Raw genomic sequence first — 21,794 nt, 5'->3', positions numbered from 1 at the left:
TATTTTTGTAAGTGGGTGGAGCCACCAACAGCCAATCAGATTTTACCTATTGACTCTAAATTGGGAAATTCAACCTGCTGCAATTTTCACAGTATTAACACCAGGGTCCCCAAACTTTTCACAGTTGGTCACTAGAGGACTACAGTTTTAGTTTTGAACAAGTGGGCAGGGCCACCAACACCCAATCAGATTTCACCTATTGAATTTTATTGGTTTGATGCCAGAGTTCGCAAACTTTGCACAGTCAGTCACTGCTTGACTTTGTACTTAAGGTTAGAAAAAGTGGACGAGGCCACCAAAAGCCAATCACATTTCTTTCATTGTTTTCAGTGGGAAAATTTTAACTGCTGCCATTCTCACATGTTTAATGTCAGCGTCCCCAAACTTTGCTCAGTTTGTCACTAGGTGACTATGTTCCAAGTTTAGAAAAGTGGGTGGGGCCAACAACAACCAATTAGATTTCACCTATAGACTTCATATGTTTAAATCTAAACTGCGGCCATTCTTTAAATATTAATACTAAGGTCCCCAAACTTTGCAGAGCTAGTCACCTGGTAACTGCAGTTCAGAGTTAGAAAAAGTGGGTGGAGCCAACAATAGCCAGTCAGATTTTACCTATTGATTTTCAATGGGAAATTCAACCTGCTGCTATTCTCACAGTATTAACACTTGGGTCACTAGGGAACTGCATTTTTAGGTTTTAAAAAGTGGGTGGAGCCACCAACAGCCAATCAGACTTCACCTATTGAATTTTGTTTGTTTATATTTTAAATGTTGCTTTGCTTACACTATTTATGTCAGGGATCCCAAACAAGTGGGAGGAGCCACCAACAGCCAATCCATTTCCACCCATTAGATTTCATTGGTTTATATTTAAACTGATGCCATTATTTAAATATTAATTCCAGGGTTGTTAAAGTTTCCAGAGTTAGTCACTGGGTATTTGCCATTCAAAGTTAGAAAAAAGTGGGTGGTGCCACCAACAGCCAATAACATTTCACCTATTTACTTTCAATGGTGAAATGTAAAATGCTGTCAGCCTCACAATTTTTATGCCTGAGTCCCCAAAATTTGCAAAGTTGGTCACTGGGGAACTGCAGTTCAAAAATAGGAACAGTAGGTTGGGCCACTAACAGCCAATCAGATTTCATCCATTGAATTTTATTGGTTTAAATTTAAAATGCTGTCATTCTCAAACTATTTATGCCAGGGTGCCCACTGTTTGTCACTGGGTGACTTTGATTCAAGGTTAGAAAAAGTGGGCGGAGCCACCAACCACCAATCATAATTCACCTATTGACTTTTATTGGTTTAAATTTAAACTGCTGCCGTTCTTTAACTATTAATCCTAGTGTCCCTAAACTTTGCAGAGTTAGTCACTGGGTAACTGCAGTTCCAGGTTAGAAAAAAGTGGGCAGAGCCACAAGATGTCACTCGTTGACTCGTTCAGACACTATTAAAACCAGGGTCCCCAAACTTTGCACAGTGGTTTTCACTATATAACTGTCATCCAAGGTTACAAAAAGTGGGCAGAGCCAACAACAGATCAGATTTCATTCAGTGAAAACCGTCAGTGACAACATTTTTCAACCCAACATGAAGTTTGTTCTCAAACTTCCCTTTCTAGTTTCAAATGTAATTTTATTCTTGGCACTATCCTGTGTAGTCACGCCGCTGAAGAATTTATAGATATGTCATAATAAAAGTGGTGCCTACAAGCTTTTAGTAACAAAAAATGCTTGTTGATTTTCTGCGTAAATTATTCATCACAACACGTTCCATTGAAAGCAGGGATGCATCGAATCCAGGAGTTGGTTTGGGATTCAGGCAAGATTCTACCTTTTTCAGCAGGATACAGATTCGGCGGAATTCAAGTGCCTGGCCAGACTGAATCCTTAAAATCACATGAATTTTTGTCACAGTTGAAAACTTTTTTACCGCATGCGCAGAGCACGTTTCTCTTTAACTCTTCAATGGCCTAATTTGTATTTGCAAAATAGGGTTTGATTTGGTTCAGGATTTTGCCAGCTCTTTAATGAAGGATTCAGGATTTGGCTGAATCCCAAAATAGTGGAGTTGGTGCATGAGAAAGGCTGAGAGTTTCAGAGCAAAATATCATTTAAGAAACACAAAAATAATATAAAAGGAAACTTACTGCAGTTTGTCTTAGAATACTATTATCTAGGTCATACTAAACATTCATTTTAAGGTTAAGTAACCCTTAAAACCTACAGACTTGTACATTATTTTGTTTAATATACACTTATACAATACTTATTAGAAGGGTGTGATATTGGTGTGTTTGTTTCTTGTGTCTTATGAGAGGATAACCTGCAGCCCTCCTGCTCTTGTTGATGTAGAACTCCATGCTGCATGGAATTGTATAATACTGTATTTTATTCATATAGTTTCCCCTCTGATCTGTTATTCTATATAAGCACTCTGCTTTACTCCCCCCTTAAAGCTTTCCTAAAGGGCTCTGCCCTTGTACCCAGTGAGAAGAGTCCGTGCAGTGAAACAGCACACTCTCTCGGAGACCAGTACAGATGGTGTTGCTTTGCTCTCTGCATCATGGATTTAGCCTGAAATCTGAGCTTCTCTCCTTCCTTTGCATATTTAGAATTTCAGATTGGAGTTACAGAAAAGATCCATCAGACCTTTTGGATAAAGAAACCATAACCATTTCACTCTCTGACCAACTGAGACCGAGAGTGCAAGTGGCTTCTGTCTTTGATGTGCGAGAGGAAATAGTGTTGGAGGTGACACAACATCCAGTACGAGGAGACCTGAGGTATGTTAAGAATGTCATGATTTTGCTTTAATCATTTGTTGAAATGATAATAAAAAGAGCAGGGGCTGAGCATTGCTACTGTATTAGTCAAAAAGTGTTTATATCACAAGTGTAGCACAATTGAACTTCATTGTTAATAGTTCTGCACTTTCATGTGAATTTAGAGGGTTTTTCAACCTGAAAGCAGTGTTGGGTATTAAGCAGTATGGGCAAGTAACAGAGGGGGTATTCAGACTTAGGGTTAACTTGAAGTGCATAACATTGCCAGGCATACAGTTAGCAGGGAGGAATAGCTATAACTGTTTCATCAGGTGCACAAATATAGACCATGGCGCCAGTTGCCTCTTCTTCTTGACAGCAGCATTCCAGTCTATAACCCAACCCAACGGCTGATGGTGCATGCCAACAGAATGCACCCCAATATCAGACTCAGTCTGAACATCATGTATTTAATTATACACACAATTGATGCTCTTAAAGGGAATGTAAAGCCTGTTTCCATGTGGGGGCTCCAAAATGTTAGGCACCCCCCCAGTAAAATAAATCGTCACCCCTGAGTCGGTGCAAATGCTATGCAAAAATGTGTTTGTCTGTGTGCAAAGTTAAAGGAGAACTATACCCCCTGGTGCAAAAAGCCCCTTTAACTATCACTGGCTAAACCTCGCCTCTCCCTTATCGCATTGTTTTAAAGTTTCAACTCTGTCCCTATCGGTAACTGCTAGCTAAAAATGCAGAGAAGCGCAGCCGCATAACTGGCCGACATCTTCTTACCAGCTGAAGACTCTTCGGGTCTCACCGCTGACACTTAACCTGCTTGTGCATGCGCTGTTAAAGCGGATTTCCTGCTACCTCCAACTGCGCAAGCAGGTTCGTAATGGCGGAGAGAGACGAAGAGTCTTCAGTTCTCCTTTAATATGTTTTGCGACCTCAGAGCAGTTAAACCGTCGGTTGAAAAATGTTTGTGTGTTTTGACATTTGATTACTGACTGAAAAAAAGCACGTATTTTGCCCCAAAAATAATGACGCCACCTTCCAACTGGTATTAAAAATGTGCATTGCACAATTAAGCTGTCTGATGAACATTATTATATTGCAAAATGCTTTTTTAAGGAATGCACTGAATCCAGGTTTCGCTTTGGCATTCGGGCAAGATTCAGCCTTTTTCAGCAGGGTTAGGATATCCCCAAATCCAAGTGTCTGGCCAAATCAAATCCGAATCCTTAAAATCACATGACTTTTTGTCACATAAACATGAAGGTTGAAAATTTTTCACCAAATGCTGTACGCATGGTTCTCTTTAACACTACTTTATCCTAATTTGGATTTGGACTTGGTTCAGTATTAAGCTGATTCATTCACAAAGGATTTAGGATTCAGCCAAATCCCAAAATAGCGGGTTTGGTGCATCTCTAGATTCTTCTTTTTGCAAATTTTTATTTTATGTATGTCTTTATTTCTCTCCGTGCCTTATGTAGAAGGCGTGTGTGTGTGCCAGACAGGGAAATAAGCAAAAATGAGACAGGTTGCTCTTACATGTAACACTGTATTTTGTTTCGTAATTTTATAGCTGCATAATTGAGTTTCAAACACAGTCGGCTTGGATGTATTTACTGTAGCTGGATTTGCTTGCCGACACGCACATGCTATTTGTAATAGCTAGCCAGTTCCGTGACATAATCTATGTGCTTGCCAGTCCTATTGGCACATGGAGGATTTATTGCTTGTGTGTCTTTGAGAGCACCCAGTCAGAATAGCCTGCCAGGATGAGCAACACCACACCAGCAGAGCACCCTTTTGCCTGCTTCCCAGTACCCACTGAAGTCAACTGTTCTGTACTATTCTTGTACTAAGAATGTTGAAAAGCCATAAGAGTTTTTAAAAATATTAAATTTTTTTACATTTTTAAAAATATTACATTAATATTAAAGTATGGGATCTATTACCTGGAAGGCCATTATCCAGAAAGCTGCAGAATAGGAATAAGCCGTTGTAAGAAAACCATTCATATATTTTTTATTGACTTTGTTTTTTTCTGTAATATTATAAGGGTGCCATGTACTGGATGGCAACTGAACTGCATACATCCATAGTTCTGGCAAAATAGTGCTATGGCGATATTTCTAATGTTTAAAGGAGTCTTAAAGGTGTAATCTTTGGGGATGACAAAATTTAAGGCACCCCTCAAGTGATTATAATTGATTACTTAATATTTTGGGCCAGTTCTCCTGTTAGCACCAGCCTGGGGTATTTATGTAGAAGCTTGCTCACCATGATCTTCTTCCTTTTCTTCTTCTTTTGTCCAGGCCTGGGCACTCACATGCACAGTAGAGTGAAAAAGCCACTGTGTATGTGCCTGACCCGACCACAACAAAGAAAATGGAAACAAGGAAGTGTACTGAAATCCCCTGGGCCAGTGCAGTTTTTAGCAAACAGGAGCACCAGCCTGGGGTATCAGATAATCAATTATAATCACGGGGGGAATCATTGGAACCCCCCCAGTAATTATACCTTTTGTTTTCTTTTAAATTTTTTTTAAAATTAGTTTAAAGGTATGGTAACCTAATTACAGAAGGACCCTTGGACCCTAGATCCTCTAATATAAAATTTTTTTATTTTTCTTGCTGAATAAAAGAAATTGCCAATGGTTCCAAAACACATTTGCAAGTGCTTAGTGGCCTTAAGCTGGCTATATATATATAAGACTCGATCATTTGAGAAGATCAGCAGACAAGTGGATGTGCAACAGCTTTGGCTCATGTGCTCTTGGACAATTTGGCCTGATCTTATTGTTTGACCCTTGAGTGAACAATAAACAAACAACAAAACACATTGGGAGAGGACCACTCTCAACTTGCCAATATGGTCCTCAGCCAGTGGTATTCCCAAATTCTTCATTCAAAACATCTTTAGTTGTAACAGTTTTTGAGAATAGTACAACATAACTCCATTTACCATTATTTAGACAATGTGGTCCCTAATGCGGTAGGGCTTCAGTATGATTGTTGCTGCTGTTACATGAGATTATATTTTTGGAAGTTCTACCTGCATATATGACGATTCAGCCCTGAACATCAGTGGAGGGCATTAACGATCTTTTCTGCAACCAATGGTTGCAGCAAAGATAGTAATTGTTATGTGTATGGCCACCTTAAGGTTGGCCAAGAGCTATGGTGTCTGCCACGGGCAATATCACTAACTTGTTAATTATAAAAGCAAATAGTGGCAAATAAGCTATTTTATTCCTCTAGGGAACTTTATTGTAGAATGTTTTTGTTTTTAATTTGTTAAAAAAGACCAAAAGCACAAAATAAACATTTTGACACCCATCAGTATTCGTTTATCTTATCTGAATGGTGAGTTTTAACAAGTGATTTTCTCATGGGGGGAAGATAGGGATAATATCTACAGCATTTATGTTTGCTCATAAGCGCCAGATGCTTTGGCAAGATACAGTGAGACAAGTTAAGAGGTGAAGTGAAGCCAGATGGTGTGTAAAATAAATGTTCCTCATTTAAATAAGGACATAGTTTCACACACTGTATATCTTACAGCAGGTGCCTGCTATTAATACATCAATAAGACATATCTTGTATTCATTTGAATTACTGTAAATGAATGTGAATATTACCATGATGTTCCTTATGATATTGTGTTACCTCAACTATCAGCCAGAGATTGACCCATATGGGCCACACACAGATGGGTAACTGTGTACATGTCTATCCTGTGATCCCACACATGTGCTAATGGGTAAATCAGCCAATCTGTAACTCTGATGCACTTGTATGAGTGTTATGACTTAGGGGGCCAGTGTATCTGATGGTTATCCAGTTTGGTTGCATGAAATGAACTAGTTACCACACACACGTTGGATCAAAAAGACAAATGCGGCAAAAGAAACAGTGTCACTTTAAATGAAACTAGCAATAAAAGAAATGGCTGGGTATAATGGTAATATCCCTTTTTTCTTTGTTGTTTACCTATAGCAGCTGGTGATTCGGGTAAGGATTGTATATGACTCTTGCTTCATATACTGTTGTATGGTGCTTTTTACTTTTTAAAGTTTATTTTCAGTGATCCTGGTCTTGAGCTTTTCTGAAGACATTAATTACTGGAAGAAAGTCTTCCCATAGAAAGGAAAAATGTAGTGTATATCTTGGCAGAAATCCCAGAGTGCAGAGCTGGTACCCCAAGGGGTAGAAAGAATTAATGAGAGGGACCATTGTAAAGGGCATTTAGGCAAAGGAATGGTTGGGTATCTGTGATGAAACTTAATAGGGGGTTGTCCAACCTTAACCTTTGTGCTACACTACCCACTTACCAACCAATTTAGATAGGACAGCCTGCTTGCGGGTTGGACCAAGGGCAGAACTGGTGTTGCTAATGTGGTTCAGTATGAGGTTTTAACTTAGACAAGCTCCTTTAAAGGTTATCCACAGCATTCACTTGGTCTGTTGAGAGTTGTGAGATAGAGCTGTTTCCCTTTCCATTTAGCATGCCCTAGGCAATCCTTATTGCCCTGGGGTATCCTTAGTCCTTGAACATGAAAATACCTCAAGGTTCTGTCTCTTGGACCCAACTTGCTGGAGGGAATAGATAGGGCTGGAGAACCTGAAGTACAGCTCTAGGATAGCACCCTCTCGGAGCGAGAGTTAGGCTGAGGCTATTTAGTAGTGCAGCCAGAGGAAAGCAAAAGGGTTAGTATTCTGGAAGGCACCTGCCTGCATAGGGACTGAAACAGATAATGTATAATAAAAGTAAAATGCTAACTGTGCCTTGCATTAGAATGCTATTTGTTGCTGTGTGTAATTACGTAGAGCACATATACATGTAAGTCTCTATCATTTAAGCAGTTTCTGGTGTGACAGTTTATGTATAGTCAGGCTAAACACTATTATAACATATGATTAAGCCCACAGTCCTACGTCTCTTGGTGCAAAGATGTGTTTATATTATTCCCTTGTTTACTCCTCTTCCTCCCTATTTGCAACAGCCGTCACATCTCTGCCTGTAATGAGCCTCCTCCTTGCAATAAAAAGAAAGAGCACACTTCTTATATAATCAAAGTGCGGTCTGTTTTAAGAGACTCTGGAACGTGGCCAGGAAATCCGGGAAAACTAAGGCTGCAATGGAATTCTTTAGTGGCCTATTCCCATCTAGGAACCTACCCATTCAAGTCCTGTAACTGGATATAGTAAGCCTGCGCAGCTTTAAAAATAGCAATGGTTTAGCCGTTGTGTATATACATATATATGTGGAGAGGGCAGGGGTACTGCTGTCATGAGGAGACCTGAGAAACACATGGTGGGTGGAAATCTGTTCTTATACTGAATATTCCCAAAATGTTTTAATTTAGGTGGGACAGTCATGAATTTGGACCCCAAAGGGTGGATCCAGGCATGACCAAAATCATACTAGGTACGCATTGACTGTAGAGTACTGCATAGGGTCAATGTGCTGTGTCCCTTCTCCCTAACACCCCTTGGTTAAAATGATCCTAAACAAGTAGTAATTCATGTATTATCTGTTTCCTATAAGGTTACTTGTGGCTGCTGCAATACTGCCCCCCTAGCACCAGCTGCAGCCAGACAGGAGATGTGAATCAACGTGAGAGTAGTATGTTTAAAGGGCAAGTAAATCCTTTGTTGGTAGAAATTTTGCTCCCCTCTGCTTCTTTAAAATAGGCATCCTAAACTTAATTACAAGTGCAAGAGAATTCTTCTAATCTCCTATGAGAATTATGCCTGCTAGCACCTTGCCAGTCCTCTTTCTGTTATCTAATTGATATTTACATGCAATTTTGTCTGCATCCATTTATAATATGCAGGAGAAAGCTGTGAGTTGTTGTCCACAAACATGGGCAGAGCAACATTGCTCTGGAAGGTTTATGTTTCTTTTAATGCTCAGTGCTACTGACCATATGATCTACACAGTCAGAAATATATGTAAAAACACCCACAGTTTTATTTTTGCAGAGCTTTGATACCTAACACTAAGGGCCCTAATGATGGTTAGGTGACCCAAATAAAGTGAAAGAAGAACATATGTTTTTGTAGCAACAAGGCAAAAACATGTCTTTAGAGGTGGCTAAAGTGGAAGGATATAGCCTTAAATCACTTCTTTGGTTAGGGCCTGCTTCAGTCTTTATTTGATCTTTTAAATACAGTTAATTTGTCAGATTCCATAAAAAAAACTGTTTATGTTGGTAAAGCTTTTAAATGCCTGAGTGCATTAACACAGAGTATGTAAACATGCATGATATAAACCTAACTTGCATGGGTTCTCAAGGGCCTCTTAACCTTCCTAAATACAGGAGCACTGACCTTGGGACTGCATGACAAATATAGTACATAACTGCATTATAACCGCACACAACATACTTTTCAGAAACATGGACCTCACAGATACAGACAAAATGCTAATACAGTACAATATGGCTATGTAATTATATCTGAGACTTTTATGTTGGTTATTGGTTATTTTTGTGTGTATTCTTATATGTTTAATGTATGCACCCATTTAATGTACAATGCTGCAGAATATGTTGGCATTTTATTAATTAGTTAATAATAATAATAATAATATATGTTTGTCTTGACTAGAAACTGATTATTATATTAAGTGAATTACTTAATATAATAATTAGGCTTTCCAGGTTAAATAAAGAAGTGTGCACTGTACCCAAGAGTAAAATGCTGTAGGTGAAGTCAGTAGCAGTCTCCACTTCGACACATCTCTTCCTCAGTGATATGCTATGGGGTGAAGTGTTCCCTTCCTTTTGGCCAGTTAAATAGGGTTGTGTGAATTATGTACTAAATACAGTAAATAAACACAAAATTAATTGAATTTATGGCTGTTTACATACCCCACAAGACTACACAAGCATAGCTTAACCATTTTCCTTTTCTTTAAAGTTGATTCAGCATGCAGTCCAGACCCCGTTTCTGTAATTCATCGGCAGAAGACAGCTGTAAGAATTGCTCTCTAATTCATTCTCCGTAGTCTGATGATTTTTTGACAGCCATGAGAAATACCCTACTCTCCCTCCCATTGCAGCCAGTGTTGTGTGAGAATCCCCTCAAAGGCAATTTCAGTGAAATTCACAACAGAAACCAGTACAGTGTTGTCCCATAGAATCCTGTGTGTATGTGAAGCTATGAGTAGAAACCAATTGTTTATCAGCAACATTTAACTTCATACCTATTATTATAAAAATCTGTCTTTTCTTTACCTCTCCCATTGTAGCCTAATATAGGGTAGTTTTTACAAAAACAATTTTTTTACAGTACACCACAAATAATTACATTTTTCATTAGGTTTTAAAACAAATACAGTTTCCCAAAAGTAATGCCAGGTTTTCCTGGTTCCACATAAGTCAACAGCATTTTTTTCCTTCATGTGTTTTAGATGTTCCTTGAATTTATACTGTTTGGTAACTGGAAAATGTATAACTGGGGGTTTGATTTTCCTCACTTTTTTATAAGCAGCATCAGCACCAGCATGACTGGCTATTGCATGTGTGCAGTACAGTAAAAATTTGGATTTTCCCATTTTAGTTTTGATTTTACTCTACTGCACTTATGCTCCACCCAGGGTAATCACAAGGGACATGACGACGATGATGAGTAGTGTCAACCTTGGGTTTGATGTTACCGGTTGTAATCACTTCATAATCACAAAATAACTCGCTCCACTATGTCCCTGCCCCTTATGCTTTTTTATAACAGGTAGAGTAGCACAATAGGGTTGGCGGGCTCACTGCTTGACTTTCTTAAAGGCTCGCTGTTGGCCAGGAACATGCTTAGTTGAAGCCGATACAGTCATGGCTAGACTATGAAGGTTTTGTAAAGGTAACTACCCCTTAATTTGTCTCATTAGCTGCAGTATTCTCCTGGCTGTGACCACTGAATAGAATCAGCCATCCGTTTTACAGAATTACCTTCAACTGCTCTTTGTGTACCTTAGTGCAAACTTACATGAACCATAGACCAGCCACCAACTGTGCAGCACTCCTTGTGTTATATGCTTCCCTATTGTATTTATAGGCACCCTGCTCTAGCCATTACCTGCCCATGGACCTCATACTGTTTATAGGTAATTGATGGTGGCTAGGTTTGCCAGGAATGGAAACACTAATTGTAGCGAAAGTGTTAAGCTCTGGGGCTGGCTGGCTTTAGTAACAGATTACATGCTGTTGTGATAGATCTCCTGTCTCACTTGTTACAGATGATGACTATGTAGTGTCTTTTGACTCTGAGCTGTAATGTCAGGAAGATAAATCAAGAGGATCAAAGGGAGTTATGTGCCTAACATTCTATAGAAATCCCCCTTATCCGTTCCCCTCCTGCCTGCAGCTCAGTAGCATTAAATAGCGCTGTAATTATTTATATACAAGGCATGTTTTCTTTCCAAATCCTCAGATTGTTGCTTGTTATGTAGCATGTGCGGCTGACGCATAGATTTCCAGATTAATTGGAAGAAATAGTTTTGCTTTGTTAACTTTATAAAATGTTTGACATTTTCTGTTTGATACTCACTTCTGTCTTGGCTGTTTGGGTCAGTACCTAGCAGCTTGTTCTTGCCAAAAACCTGGTGAGACAAAAATGAGACATTTTCTACTCCACTCCATGGGGCCATATTATATGTTAATCACTGTGCAACCAACTGATGCCAGCTGCCTGGAGATCAGTTCTGTTTGAACTTGTTTTCATTGTGATGGAACCAGCGAGGTCCAACTTGTGTCTTTTGAACCATTTCTAAACTACAGCTTTCAGATCATTTTTAAGCAGTGTGGGGAATGGGACAGCAAATACCAAATTCTTATGATTTTATATGGCAGATTTTATCCAGCAATTAAAGGAAAACTATACCTCCCAACAGTGTAGGACTCTATAAAAATATATGGCATAAAACATCTTATATATAAAACCTTCTATAAAAAAAATAAACCATTTTTATAAAAATATACTTTTTTAGCAGTATGTGCGATTTTAAGTGCTTTTTAAGTACTAAGGACCGCTTCCTGGAATCATATGATTCATGGTGCAGAAAAAACAAACCAAGGGCACACATACATTAGGTCACATCAGCCAATTAAATGACAAAGTTCTCTCTTTTGCTCCCACACTTTTTCCTGTTACAGTTGGACCATGAGTGCATTTTTCAGCACCGGATTTCTTATCCGGACGCCCCCGAGGCCGCGATTTGCCGTAGTCCCCTGAAGTTTCCTCTCAAGGCAACTACTGCAACTTTGGCAAATTGCGGCGCCACCACCGGTGATGGGATGGCATTGTGGGGAGATTAGTCACCTGCAACAACAAAGATTTGTGTGTCACTGCCTTATGGTTTGTTGTCCTTATGGTTTGTTGTCCACACAGGAAGAGATTTAGTGCAAGTGACAAAATGTTCTGTCCACCATCACCCTAAGCCAGGGGTGCCCTAAAGGTACATCACAGTCTACCAGTAAATCACTTTAAAGTTTCTGGTAGACCTCGAGGCAGAATGCAGTGGGATGACATCCCACCACTTAATTCCCCCCCCCCCCCAGCATACTGGAGCTTTTAAGTGCGGCTGTTTAAGCCATCTGTCTTTGTAGTTTTATCCCAGTATAGAAGATTGCCCCCACCGGGCCGCTGTATATATTTGTTCCCACTTAATATATGTTTCTGTGTGCAGACTACAAAGTGAGCCATGACAAAGGGAAGTCAAAACTACTACAATCCTTTCACATTAAACTTGATGTTGGCACTTGAATAAAGTTATGTGGGCATTAAATGTGAATTTGGCACTTCATTTGTATATTGCTAAGTGTATTTGTTAAACATCGATTGATACTTTTTCTTGCTTATTGCGCCAAATGATAGACACCACACTATTTTAACTGTGGTAGATCTCATTATGTAGGTCAGGTGGCAAAGTCTGGGTACCCCTGCCCTAAGCTGACAAAAGAAGTAACTTATTATATAGAAGGCTTCTCAGTATCTTCTCCTCTGTTTGGCAGAACAGGAAGTAACAGGGAATGCTGACGGGAAAGTGGTATCATTTTCTTGTAAAGCATAAGAAATAAAATCTATACATATTTCTTAATTTAAAGAAATGGCAAACTGTATGTCCAGCACAAGCCCTATATTTTGAACACTAACATTTTGGTTTCAGTCAATAAGCCTACACTGCATATTATGGCAAAGTAGCTGCAGTGGTAAGCAGGAGTCTCCTTTTAAAACTATTGTATTTATGTTTTGGGAGTTTAGTTTTTAAGTAGTAGTATAGTTTTTACTGGTGGCATATATATCTATATACAGTATATGCCAGTGGAGAACTTAAGCTACAAATGCTAATAAATCCCAAGAATAAAATAGCACAGAAGCTGGCACAGATATAGACTATTATGTTGGAATTTTTGCACTGCTATTTTCTTGTCTCTCACAGTTGACTGGGTCAGGCAATCCCAATGAAAGTATGGAAAGGAACAGAATTGTTCCTTTTTTCTAAATCAAGCTGGTATTTGAGTTATATCAAGCAATTAAAATTACACTGTATCTTATTTATAAGAGCAGCCTGAACCATTAAAAACACAAGACATGAAGCTGGGTCACAGCCAAAAAGTAACCCTTACTACTCACTAATGCAGCCAAATTAGAGATTCCTCCAACTGTTATTTCGTATAAGGAGAGGGGGAGTTTCCTTCCATTCTAATTCCCCCAATGCATTGATATTGTAAATAAGCCCTATGATGTACTATCATACTAGCAAAGCAGATTTGAACAGAAATGAGAGACTGGGGGATTGTGGGAATCTGGGGATCTGAGCATGGTTCAGAGCCAGCCATATTGTTAGAAACTTATTTATTGAAATTCAGATTTGTAAATTTAAAGGAGACATATCCTATAAAAATGATGAATGTACCAGGGAATTATACTCCTCTAGATATAGAAGGATTGGGCTTAAAAAGTTGTGTTTCTGACTGATTTATTGAGAAATTCCCCCCAAACCCCACTAGCCCCGCCCATCTGTCCCACTTCCTGCTGGCTGAATTCTCTGGATGAGCTGGGGAGCCGGCGGCCCTCCGTACCCTGCACTGTAGGGTAGGAACCAATCAGCAGCTAGGCTGACCTGATAGGGAACTGAAGCCTGTCTGTGCTTGTGTGAGTGCAGGGCTGTGATTGGCTCTCCCCCTCCTACTGTGCTTCTGGCAGGGACCGTTAGGACACGCCCACTCTCCATTTCACACTAGACAGAGAAGTGAGAGGATCTATAGGGAGCTCCAATAAAGGGGCCATTTTTACAGATAGGGTTAATTTTTAGCCCAAAGGGAAACCAGCACCGGACATTATTCATAATTGCCTACAAAATTAGCCATTTTTCCCATTTATCCAATATGTCTCCTTTAAGAGGTATTTATTTTCAATTTGAATAAACTCAAAATTTTACCCAACTCGAATGGTTGCTTATTCATTAATAAAAAATAGAATCTAAAAAATGCAAAACTCAAATACATCAAATTCACATTCTACTCATCTTATTATATCATCTATATTCTCTGTACTTCTGCCGGGGTAAGTTTTTTTTTTTTATCTCCCTGTATGACATCAGCATTAATTCTTTTAGAACCTTATTTCTTTTTAAGATTTCAAAAAAAGAAGAAAGGAGAAGAAAAGGGAGATTAAATATCCTTAATAGGGGTGGTGGGGGGTATGTTAGATAGAGAGTGTATAGGATTGAAATTTTTTTAATGCTGTTCAAGACATTAATCATTTGTACCTTTGATTTGGTGTCAACATGCTTGGCATGATTAAGATCTGTAGAATGATCGTTATACTGATGGTGTTGTTATGGGTAATATTCCCAGTCTTTGTTGATAGACCCATTAGATAAACTTTATTTAGAAGGTTGAATGTGTTATTCTTTAGTGTCTTGATATGTGTGCAGCGCCAGAATATGTGAGGTATTGTCCACATTTGTCCACAGTTTCTCCAACAGGTTCACACTATACAGGTATGGGATCTGTTATCTGGAACTCAGTTATCCATGAATTTCCAAATTACAGGAAGGCCATCTCCCATGGACTCCATTTAAATTTTTAAAAATTGATTACCTTTTTCTCTGTAATAATTAAACAGAACCTAGTTACTTGATCCCAACTAAGATATAATGTATGATTACAAAACAATCCTATTGGGTTAATTAATATTTAAATTATATTTTTTAGTAGACTGAAGGTATTGAGATTTAAGTTATGGAAGGATCCCTTAGGACCCCAGGTCCCAAGCATTCTAGAGAACAGATCCTATACCTGTACAACATAATAGGGTGCATATAAGATCATCATTATGTATTTCAGAGGTTTTTCCCTACATTTTGACACATTTAATCCCACTTTTTGAAGAAAAGTTTCCTGAATTATTTCTCACAGGGACTTTACCCTATATGACGTTTCTTTTTCTTGCTGGCCTAAAAATTAGCTTGTAGTGACCATTATTGGTGTATTAAGGGGTTGGATAGGCAGAGTTTATCCTATCGGGTTGGTGCACTCAAAGGAATTGGATTAGTTTCCCAAAGAAGGCCTGATGTGTAAGAAATAGTCTGATTTCATTATGACAAATCTGGTGCAGGTTTCTGCTAACATGAGCGTTGGCCCGGGGTATCAGGTAAGCGATTACAATCACTGGGGGGTGCCCTCAGTGATTGTAACTTTCCTGCTCCTTTAAATCTGATCAGATAAAGTCAGATGGTGGGTTTGGTTTGCATTTACATGACAGGCAGTGTATTTAATTGAGAAGGAAAAGCCTTTCAGCTCCCATCAGCTTTTAAATCATCAGATGCAGATGTAGCACACAGTGTTCCCTTCCGACAGGCATCTCACGTTGGATGGCAAATCTCCCATGTAGTATAAACATCAGATTTTCATATCAGTCTAATTATATTTTGACCCATATATTTTGACATCTGACTTGTAGGAAGTTATCTGTCACTCTAATACCATCCTACAGGAGCTCATAGGAGATACTGTATATTTGAAAGAATAATTTTAATGGTAATCTATACTTGCCATTAAAATAGTAGTGCCGTGTTGCATGATTTGTTTTTATCCCTTGCACTTTCTTGGCTGTTAATATTTAATTTAGTTAACTGAGGAAGGATTCTGGCTCACTTGTGATGTTGGTGACATCATTGTGCAAAGGCCAGTTGTGTTTTCATCTTTGCAGATGTGCATTTCAATTACCAGGTCAAAAATAAGCGGGTAGAGTCACAGCCTGGTTTCTCCTATTTTTATTAGAAAATAGATTGCTTGGACACCTGAATCAAAGACCATGGCAGCTTGCTTAGTGTATAATCGTTAAATTGCTTTCCTGGAAGTTTTGGGTAGACCATTTTTTCACATTGATTATAGAGACCCAAAAATAAATATATAAAAATCCAAACCTCTAATGTAGTAATTATCATAATTTCTTTGTTCATCCCCCCCCTTAAGGTAGGGTTGCAACCTTTTCAGTAGGAAAGGGGTGGAGCAATGGCATTGGGAGATGTGATCTGTGATTGGTTGATTGCTGTGTCATTTACTTCAAAGGGAAATTTGGAAATCCAGACAGGAGGTTTTCACCCAGGCAGCCCTTCCGATAACTGGCCTGTCTGGGTGAAGACAGGTGAAGAGAGGTGGAAACCCTACATTACTGTCAAACATTTGGTCAGGGTCTCACTAACTTACAGGGAAGACCAGGGCTGTGGAGTCGAGGAGTCGGAGTCGAAGTCGGAGACAATTTTGGGTACCTGGAGTCGGTGTCGGCAAAAAATGAACTGACTCCGACTCCTACTAAATTTAAATGGGAATAAAAAAAAAAAATAAAGCAAGTTTAAATGTCCCAATTCACAAACAGTCATAATTAATTACTTCTCTGCTATAAGAATAAAGCCCAATGCACGCAGTGCATAAACGAACACGTTGAGTGACCATGAAGCATGCTTTTCATTGACTGTATGAATGTATAAAATACATTAGCATATTAAAAACAGAGGAGTCGGAGTCGGAAGTATCAGAAACTGAGGAGTCGGATAATTTATCTACCGACTCCTCAGCCCTGGGGAAGACGTCGGGCAGGTACGCAGGTGCGCTACTCTGCTCTTTTAGATTGATGTTAGCAATAGGGACAGTTTTTAAAGTTATAAGAAACTATGCGATAAGAGAAAGGTGAGGGGGGTCAAGGCAGTGCTAGTTAAGGGGGCTTTTATAGCCCCGGGGGTATAGTTCTTTTTTAAGACAATAGCTAGCACCCTATGTGGCCTCCAGGTTGCTTCCTACCACCCCTCGCACAGATCTATGGGTCCAGCCCACAGTTTGGGAACGATTGTAATGTGGCACAAAAACCCATATTAAACTATAAAAGAATGCAGCACACGTGGTATTATTGTTTTTTTAATGAGCCTCTTGGAAGTTTTGTTACAGAGATATGGGCTTCCATGTGGCAGAGCCTTTCTGTAACTGTTCTCACTTGGAGAATGGCATAACGCTAGCATTCCATCTGCATGTTAATTAATGGCCAGCGCTGGGCGTGAAAAAGCGCATTCATAAGCTGTCAGTTGGGTTAGGAAATTCTGCTAAGTGTGTTCTTCGGCTCCCCGGAGCAGTGACAGCGAGATTACAGGGTGCTGTAGATTCCTCTATAACTCAGCTGATCAGATTCCTTTCTACGTGGTGGATGCCAATGATTTAAACAATGGTGGGCTTCCTACACATGTCCCAATTTTGCAGCTTTCAGGGCACTGCTGCCAGCAGTTCTATACACCTGCCTTTGTCTCTTTTTACCTGTCTGCCTACCTATCAACCTCTCTCATGGTGCTCAGTGGTTAGCTTGCACTGTTGGCATCCTGAGTTTGACTCCCACCCAAGCATTATATGCAGGGAGTTTTTTCTCCCCATAGTTATGTGTGGGTTGGTCTGAAACCCAAGGGATCTGTGAGTCAAGCACATAACTAGACTGTGGCCAATTTACATTATGGTCTCTCTATTGCTTTTCTGTAAACAGAATAGCATCATGCGATATGCTCTCCTTGTCTATATACTGAATATTTATCTCTTTAATCTGTATGTGGAGCTCTTTGGCTCTGGCTCACAGAACAGAGCACAAGTGGATACAACACTCATTATAGTCATATGGGTTATTACAGAAAGTTGTTGGTTCATCCCAAGGTACCAAATAGCAACACAATAGAATAAATAGTATTTAGTAGGCAGGCTATCAGTGTAATTCTTTGTAACGCACATATGGAACATTAGCAGGATACTACTAACGGCGCTATTGGTGCCGTGCGTGCAAAAATCTTGGCAGTTCCTGGGATGGTACTGTAATTGTGCATTAAATATGTACAGGACTGTGTATAAGTTCCGTGTTGCCGGTGAGCAATTATCTTATTGGAGAGAGGCTTTTTTCTGCCTCATCAAGATAACAGCGCACCAAGCCACTGGCTTTGCAAAAGGGATTGCTCTCCTTGATGAAGCCATGTTAATAAAGCACAGCAGCAAACGTGGATCATTGCCAAGGCTAGCAGGTTGCTAATGTTTCCTCCAGCATGTATTTCATGTATTTATTTGTATCCAGCCTGGAGTATTTGCTACTTGATTCCTCTTATCTCCATCTCAGATGGTGCATTTTGAAGTGGGACACTGCTGTTCAGCTTAGCTGCCTTCTGCCGCTTCATAATGGCCCAGCACTATCTTCAATATCTTGTCTATACCTGAGCCCGGGAGATACACACATTGTGCTGGTTCTTCACAGAGATAATAGCTTTAGAAAAACCCACAGCTTTCAGGGCACGAATACCGTTCTGAGTTCCTATTGAACACAGGTAATTTGCACAGATTTATCCTAAATATTTTATTCTTTTGAATAAGGGGAGTAATGTTCCATTAACTGCTGGAGCAGTGACCTACTGGGTAATTACCACTCTAACCATGTTTAGAAGTAGTGCATTCCTGCCACCTGCAATGTTGGGTATAGCAATGGCAGATCTGTAGGGTGCCAAATATGTGAAATTGTTTTAGTTTGTAGTGTTGATAGGTGCCTAGTCCTTCTGTTGCACCAGATGCACATTTCTAAATGTCTACATTCCTGTCTTCTTTTGTTGCTGTTTTGTTTCTGTTCTATTCTTGGCTGTAAAAGTTAGTGCAATAAAAACTATAGGCCAAAATCTTTGCCTCTTTGCCATGTGGATTGTGTTCCCCCCCCCCTTTTTTTTTTTTTTACATTTTCCCCATGTTATTATAGGTACTGAATCTGCTATCTGGAAACCTATTATCCAGAAAGTTCCACATTATGGGAAGACCATCTCCCATAGACTCCATTATAAGCAAATAATTCTAATTTTTAAAAATGATTTCCCCTTTCTCTGTAATAATAAAACAGTAGCTTGTACGTGATCCCAGCTAAGATATAACTAATTATTTTTGGTGGCAAAAGAATCCTATTGAGTTTAATTAAGGTGTACATTTTTTTAGTAGGTTTAAGGAATGGAGATACAAATTACAGAAAGACCCCTTATTCAGATAACCCCAGTTCCCAAAAATATACATTTTTTTCTTTTTACTGTTACAAATAACATTATCAATGCAAACAAATGCAATAACCTTCTTAGGAGTTTTACAGTAGATGCTCACCCATATAGCTTAAAATATATCATAATTAATGTACTTTTTAAAAGGGCTCTGAAGAATTATCTAAGCAATTTTACATTATATTGGATTATGTATTTACACATTAAAAGTCAAGTCATCTCAAATTTATTGGTTGGTTCCAATGTGTTAGGCACCCCCCTCAGTGAATTTAATCTCTTACCTTAGATAGGGATCCCCAAACTTTCTTATTCGTGAGCCACAATTAAACATAAAGACTTCGGGAGCAACACAAACATCATAAAAAATGATGGGGGTCCAAATAAGGGCTGTGATTGGCTATTTAGTAGCCTCTATGCATAATCTCAGTTTACATGGGGCTTTGTTTGGTGGTTTGGATTTTGTTTTTATGCAACCAAGCCAGAAATAAAAAAAAAAAACACCTGCTTTGGGGGCACTGGGACCAACGCCCAAGGGGCTGGTGAGCAACATGTTGCTCACAACCCACTAGTTGGGGATCACTGCCTTAGAACCTTCGGTGGTTCTCCTATTTGGACAAGGCCTGTTGCACTTTTCAGCAAGTACGCAACCCAGATAAATGGACACATTTTGGTGGCATCCCTGCAATACTTTATTGTAGCTGACAAACCACAGCTCTAGTTTAATGCCTGGTTTAATTTAAACTTCATCTTAGCTTCAAGTAGAGATGCCTTATTCATTATAAAACATATCCGCCCTTGCTGTGATTCTATTTGATGTGCTCTGTACTGATGATATCATTTTAATAAGCAAAGTAATTAATAAAAGTCAAAATGAAGGAGCTGGAAGATTTTATAAAAGTCGGATATTATGTCTGCTTGAAAGAGTTAGATACAGCTGCTTAACTTTGTCTGTGGGGAGTGGTATGCCCTGCTTACAGCTTGTGCCATACAGAGTGGATTCTCAGCCTGTAGATACTGTAAGTGCTGGCTGAGAATCCACCCCAATGCTTTAAAAACCTGAAGTTGTGCCTGCACCCAAGCATTGCTTCAGCTCAGGTGCAGCACCCACAGCGTACTGCCAGATGTAGAGGATGCAGTTTCGGGCTGAAATATGCCACATGGACCTGCATTCGGGCCAAAGCAATGCTTCTATGTGAAGCCACTGATTTCAGATTTTTAAAATTATAAGAGCAGATTCTCTACCTCCAGGCTGAGAATCTGCCTGCATGGCACTAGCCTATAGTTATGTCAATGGGGAAGATTTATTATGCACTAATCGACAAAATTCGTCAGAATTTTGCATCGACAAAATTCGTCAGAATAGTTTTTTTTTAACATTTTTTTCTTAGAGCCTCAAATCGGTTGTTTGGGTAGCAGACAATTAAACCTTGATAAATTTGCTATTTATTTTACACAGCTTTTTACACAGTTTTTTGGCGAATTTCATTTTATGCAGCATAATAAATAGGCCCCAATTTGTATATTGAATCCTCCAATACTGACTGTAAAGGTGGCCACACACGTAGCAATTTCGGCAGGAAAGATCGTTTCCACCCTCCACTGATGTTCAGTGCTGAATCGTCAGATATGGAAGTAGAAACAATAAAAATTCTACCTCCTTCTGCCGATTCAGCCCTGAACGTAGATTTTGCTTGGGCGCCTTCAATCAAAATCTTTTAACCTGCCCGATCGATGAGTCGACCGATATCCACAGGCATTTGCGATATCAGTCGCCTCGTCAAACTGCCACACACGTACCGAAAATCGAAACAAGGTTTCATACGATATGATCAGTGTGTGTATGGCCAGCTTAAGGGGTGCATGCAGAATTTATACAGAGCACCAACTCCTTTATTGTTCAGAGAAAGGAAAGATAGAGGGAAAAGGGATGCCTCTGCCAACACTGAGCAGATCCTGAATATGTAAGCCTGCTGTAAGAATAACATCCAATAGTCTGAGTGCAGGAGAGCATAGCCCATAGACAGATACATCCTGTTAGAGAGCAAAACCTTTATAGTCCAAATACTATTGTATGAAAGCTCATTTACATGCTGAGGAAGGTCTAGATACTTAATTACATGCAGAGCACTCAATGAAACGACAAAGGGCCTAGAGAGGCTGTTCTCTCTCTGACGGGAAAGCTCTTCAGATTATTACCAATTAGTTATTCCCCCTGAGAGGGATTCGTTGGCCCTTGGACCCTGTGATGCAGGCTTATGTTAGGGCTATATTTATATATGAGTATAAATGCAGACACAAGGATTCTTTGTGGCCCCATTGTAGTAATTAATATATACATTTACAGCAGTGATATTGCTGTGTATCTGATCTGACAGTGGGTCTCTTAATACACACTCATATGGGAAGGGTGATTATATCCATATTCCAGGTTTATCTGGCTATATATGCTTTTATATCT

The 21,794-nt window shown here is 39.4% G+C and overlaps 1 protein-coding gene across 3 annotated transcripts in view; it reads left to right on the top strand.

Annotated features, from left to right (window-relative positions):
- LOC100492951 (tetraspanin 4) overlaps positions 1 to 21,794 on the top strand; it is a 329,574-nt gene that overhangs the window by 14,668 nt on the left and 293,112 nt on the right. For 2 of the 3 annotated variants that reach the window (XM_031900607.1, XM_031900609.1), the window contains exon 1: positions 2,491 to 2,791. The gene's annotated coding sequence lies outside the window, so the exon portion shown is untranslated. Of the gene's footprint in view, positions 1 to 2,490; positions 2,792 to 21,794 lie in introns of those variants that run through there. The other variant, XM_031900608.1, reaches the window with a different exon arrangement.

The sequence above is a fragment of the Xenopus tropicalis genome, chromosome 4, assembly GCF_000004195.4.
Source record: "Xenopus tropicalis strain Nigerian chromosome 4, UCB_Xtro_10.0, whole genome shotgun sequence".
Lineage (NCBI taxonomy): Eukaryota > Metazoa > Chordata > Amphibia > Anura > Pipidae > Xenopus > Xenopus tropicalis.
The sequence above is the reverse complement of the archived record's forward strand: the minus strand, read 5'-3'. Positions and strand labels throughout refer to the sequence as shown.